Here is a 5,874-nt window from a genome sequence, read left to right on the forward strand (position 1 = left end):
TGCACGGAAATAAGCTTCCTATAATATCGAATATATTCATAAAAAGAGTTCTTATCCAATATATTAGAGTGTTCGACACGTTGCGAATTTCTTAAACTTGAATAATAATTTATATGGCGCTTTGAATAATTCCCCAATTCACTGATAAAGGCCTTTGGTCTAATGAGCTCATTGAGAACATAATACTCACTCAAACGAAGTTCTGAAGTTCTTGTAGAAAAATTAATTATCTCCAATAATTAATTAGCCGAATCCTTTCGACTCCGCTGGACTCGTGTATGGTCCAGATTGCGTGTAAATCTCTATCAGTATTAAGTATATATATGCTGGAATAATGTACAATTAAGAACTCTTTAACAAACACTGAGTTCACAAATAATCAAACACTAATTACAAATACTTGACATTTAAAAAGGGACTGGCTTGATGCTTTTAAAATTAATTGAATTGGGACCCTATCTCCATGTGCTGCCGTATAGGTCGAGATCACAAGCCAGAGAGAGCATTTCTCGGAAAAATTTTCATCTCTTTCTCTAAAATTTGTAAGCCCGTGTCTGATTGGTGTTTAGTCTTTGTAAGACGTGATGTGATTGACTATTTAAGATTCAGGGTTTCCTTAGCTTTTGTTATACAGAAATAAATAAGATAATATTTAAATAAATAAATTATATAACAGCCTGTAAGCATTTCACTTAAATAAATCTCAATATATGATAATATAATACTGAATATATTTATCATGTGAGCATTGACACTCTTGTTTTTTCATACTTTTTTAGATTTCAATAAATATTCCAAATAACATAATAATCATGGCTTTTCCATTGCATAAACCTTTCTTTACATATAATATTTAATAATTATCCAAGTAAAATATAATTTAATTCATAATAGTCGAGTGATCAGTCAGCTGATTTGCTCGCACAATAAATCAATAAATTATTGGTTGAGTTCAAAGCCACTAATCGGTGAGTGAACGATAAGATACGTGAGTGAACGTGGCTCTGAACGAAGTTCTGTTTTGTCGTTGAATGATGCATAGACTCACATGCAACGCTAGATTATTTGGAATTGAAATCGGCCATTAAGGGGACAGCCTGGAAGATTATTACATACTAAAGATCTTGAAGATTTTTGTGATCTATAATATTACAATAAATATATATTATATAATATCTAGCGCGAAAATACCCCAATGGAGCCTTTAATTTCAAGTAAGAGCTAGCATTGGGAAGGCATAGGTATAATATACCTATTGTGCATTTATACTTCTTCAAGGTCTTTGGCCTAACTGATAAGAAAAAAAATACGTCATATCCGGTTCATTCACTGATCAGTTAATCGTACTTTTCCACCAATGGAAAAGAACGTAAATAGAGTAGCTGAACGTAAACAGACATGGCTGAATATGAGGTTGTTTACAAATGATGGACTCCATCATAATGTATTTGGGAGCAGAGAAATGCATGATTACATAAATTCAATAACATTTAAAATATTTTACAAAGCATTTAAAACTACTCCAATCGCCTGATGGTTTTCCATTTTAATTGATTACAATGAAATAGGTTAAGTTCTAGTTTTGTTTACAAAATATGATCAACAGGGGAAACATCTGTCAGTCATGACTCATGAGCAACCGTTCAGCCACAGAATACACACAAAATGGAAGGTATCAATCTAACCAAGATTTGAGTGCACCAAGACCACGACACATGACTGCATCATCTTGTTAGAAATTAAAACTACTGCTGTATTAGAATGCTACACTTTCTTTCAAGATGGCGGGTTATGGCGTCAATATACTAGCCGACTTTTCATTCTGTGGTTCATCTGTGATCACTAATCTGTGATCAGGTTTTTTACTGAACGTAAAAAAACCGATGGAATTGATCAGTGGCTTTGAACTCAACCATTGTCGACTGATCTAAGATCATGAGACGTACTAAATCAAAACAAAGGATTCAAACCTCAAATCGTACAAGTATTTCTCCTTTTTATGATAATCTGCCAATAAATAAACTAAGTCGCTTTATAATTTTATTTCTGGCAAAGAAATCCCAATAATGCATAATTATATTTTACATGGTTCTCTTTATCGCTTTATAGATACTACGACTGCTCCTTATCAGAAAGAAGATTCGATTTTATTAGAGTGTTACCTCGACTAGGCTAATTGTTCTTTCAATTTCATAATTCTATTAAAGATAGTTTGTTTCTTTTGAATTATTTAATGATGTCGAAACGAGTCGTCATTTCATATGAAAATGAGATCAGGTTGGGAAGGATAAATTGACAACAAAACGAAAAAGTTGAATTTTCTTGAGTTTGGAGTAGAGAATAGTGGAAAAGGATTAGAGGACCTGAGAAAGCAAAGAGAAGTAGAAGTAAGGGGAAAAAGGGAAAGTTCAGGAGAGAAAGGATATGTAGGCAGAGTAGTAGTAAGTTAAATAGGTAGAAGAGAAAGAGATGAAATAGGTGCAGGAGGAGCAGGAGGAGAAGGAGCAGAAGGAGGAGGAGGTGATGGATGAGGTGGAGGAGGAGTAGGAGGAGGAGGAGGAGGAGAGGAGGAGGAGGAGGAGGAGGAGGAGGAGGTAAGAGGGTGACGACAAGATGAAGTTGAATGAGAAGGAATATAACTGGAAGTAAGAGAAAGAGGTAGAGGAGGAAGAGGAGAATGAGTAGAAAGAGAAGAAGGTTGGAAGGATGAGATTAGTACGAGCTGGAGTGAAATGAGTACACTCGAAAGGTAGAGGGAAACAGTGTAGAAAGGTCAGCTGAAGAATGTAAAAGCGGTGGCAAGTAGTGGCTGGATAGGCTCAACGAGTAGAACAGTTGTTTGTTTTATTGATCTGCCGCTTTCCCACGGAATAAGAGACCACCTCGTTCACAGAGTCAACCAGCAACCCTCTTTTCAACCCCCTTCCAACCCATAATATTCCACTGAAAGCTGTCTCCTCTTGTGACTCTGGCGCAGCGAATTTTTCCGCTTTATAAATTCGGTTCATCGCTTCAAACAGATCTCCGTTGTCCCTTCAAAGCCGATTTATCAGGCAGCGTTATCAGATTTAGAACAAATAGGTCAATTTATATTTGTTGTGTGATTCACTACTACAAATCAATCATGTATTATAATTCGGAAAGGGAATAATTGGATTCACTTTGTTATTCTCATCTTGGATTATTTACGTTGTACGTGAATGAACCACTCGTAGTTATTAGAATGATGCATAATTATATGCATTAAATAAATAAGTAGATATGTAGGATTGATTGATTGATTGATTGATTGATTGATTGACTGCCTTTATTAAAAACCTAAATCAGGATAAATAGATTTATGTGGTGATAATTATGTTAGAGATTGTAAATTCGACTCAATTCAATCGATGGAAAAGAATTATTGAAAAAATATTTTCACATTTTATTCAATCATGAGAATAAACAGAACTTTAAAACATCTTATTCAATCAAATTACTAGAACCTGATACATAAGTTAGTGATCAGTTCAATTCCAACTGGAATCACTTATGGGTTTACTGGTTAGTTACTTTTTTTAAACTCCAATATTGAGTAACGCTATTTAACGCGAGAGGGTGTATCTCAGACATATTTTGACTTTTCCTTTTCCACTGTTTACATCTCAAAAGATTAAATAGTGTATAGAGCTAAACAGAAAAATACAACAAACAGAAAAAACATATCATCTCTCAATTCCACAAGAGCAATATCCAAACTCAGATTTTTAGGATGTTTACTCAAGTGGTTTCATTCAAGATCATTAGAGATATTGGATATCGAGTTAAATTATTTTTTGGATGAGAATTTGATTCTTCCATACTCCAATTTGAATGTGAGTATTTCAAGTAAGAGACTCCTCATTCAAAGTAGTCTTGAGAAATTAACTTCAGTATAACACTTTTGTAGATCACATTTCACAATTGCAATTCTATTGAGTGCCTTAATCTCAATTAGATTGTACCTAGCGTACCTCGATGAACTTCAATTGAGCTTACTGCATTTTCAGTGAAAATTCTGGTACTATGTGTATTTTTCGTTATAGGGCTTTGTCGAACATTGCTCTCAATTACTTTAAAAGTCGAGGTTTCAAGCTCGAATTTCACAAAGTCATTTAACTTCCACGTTTTATGGGGGGGAATCAATACATTCTATTCTCAGCGATTGCGAATGGAAAATATAACGCCTCTAATGAAAGACGTCTTTTGCGTCTTAAGTACTTTTTCTGACAACCACTCAGGTTATTACCCTCCAATTATCGATATTTTACAGCAAAATCACTCTGATTTTCCACCAACGTGGGCAACTGCACTGTGAATGACAACCACTCAATTCATTACCCTGCAATCATCTATATACCACAGAAAAGTTACTCTGATTTTTCGTCAGCGTCGCCGACTTCATTGTGAGGATAGAGACATTTGTGTAGGTATTACAAGGGAGGCGGCGCAGAAGCAGGTCGTTGGTCTGAGGGTGAATTAAATTCGCTGAAAGGCTGAAGGGAAGCTGTTACAAGGGTGAATAACAACAGCCAGGACTTATACATTATTCAAGGTCGAGTCAAGTCGCGTGGGAGACTAATGTCGGCTCCACGATTCGCAATAGACGGCTTCGAGACCGAAAAAAGATGTGGGCTGCAGTTGCAATTTCGTTTATTCTTTCATAGATCGTTCACCGTACTTCTAGTTGGATAGTTGGCTGTACTATGTTTCTACAAGGAATCTCTATGTTGTCCCTATTCGTCATAATAGCCAATAGAGCAATAATTCTACAAAATTTGAGAACTTGTAGTGGTAAGATATCTAGTATGTGGAAAGATTTTTATTCATTGTGGATGATTTTGACTGCTTTTGTGTGAGTAATGGGAAGTGCAAGAGTGAATTATTATGATATGATCAAACGTTGTAAGAGAATATTTTTAATAACTGGCAAAATCACTAGATGAAAAGATTTTATAGGTCTCAAGCAAACAGCTGCTTTGTTATCGCCGGGTGCGATATCAACAAGCTAGAGATTAGATAATAACGGGTATCCAGGCTACAGTTTTGAACAGCCAAATAGAAAAGAATATTATTGCTATTTATTTAATTATATAAAATAATGAATTTTCAAGGTTAGGTTCTATGATACTTACTGGTCGGCAACCTAAATAATCGGTCAAGCCGTATAATTTGAAATTTAGCCAGACACTTGTGGCAAATTTAGTTGTATACAAATAGCATTTGCTTAAAATGTGATTAGAGGATTGGTAACCACATGGCATGTAAACGTATAAGGAAAAACAATTTAAGAAATACAAAAATATTTATTATGTTATACGAGCATGTACAAAATATGTAAAATAAATAAAAATATTAAGGAAATGTAGTATATCCTAATCGGCGCATGAATACATTGTAATTTTAGAATAAGCCAATCAAAATACAGTAACTGACCGGCGGTAAAAGCACGTCAATTCAAAAATATACTTTATTTATTATATGAATGATTAGAATTAATAAATTATACAATACTCAGTTCATGTAACAGATGTAAATTGAATAATTAGAAAATATAATATGTAATATTTATGCAATAACCTAGCAGATTGACACGGACTATTTCGAATTATTTAATTGCATAGTAGTTGGATATTTAAATAATATGCAAATTTGGAATACGGAAGTATGATCATGGAAAGAATAGGGGTAGATCAAAGCCCACTTGCTTGTCAGAGGTCACCGGGAACAGCCACCAATAATAGAGCAAAAGATCCCTTTTTTAGTAATTGTACATTTGAAAAGTTTAAGTTTGAATTTAAAAATTAATTTCATAAGACTCAGTGGGGTCGTATTAAGGCGTGAATCCCATAAAAA

This window comes from Nilaparvata lugens, chromosome 11 (genome assembly GCF_014356525.2).
Source record: "Nilaparvata lugens isolate BPH chromosome 11, ASM1435652v1, whole genome shotgun sequence".
NCBI lineage: Eukaryota > Metazoa > Arthropoda > Insecta > Hemiptera > Delphacidae > Nilaparvata > Nilaparvata lugens.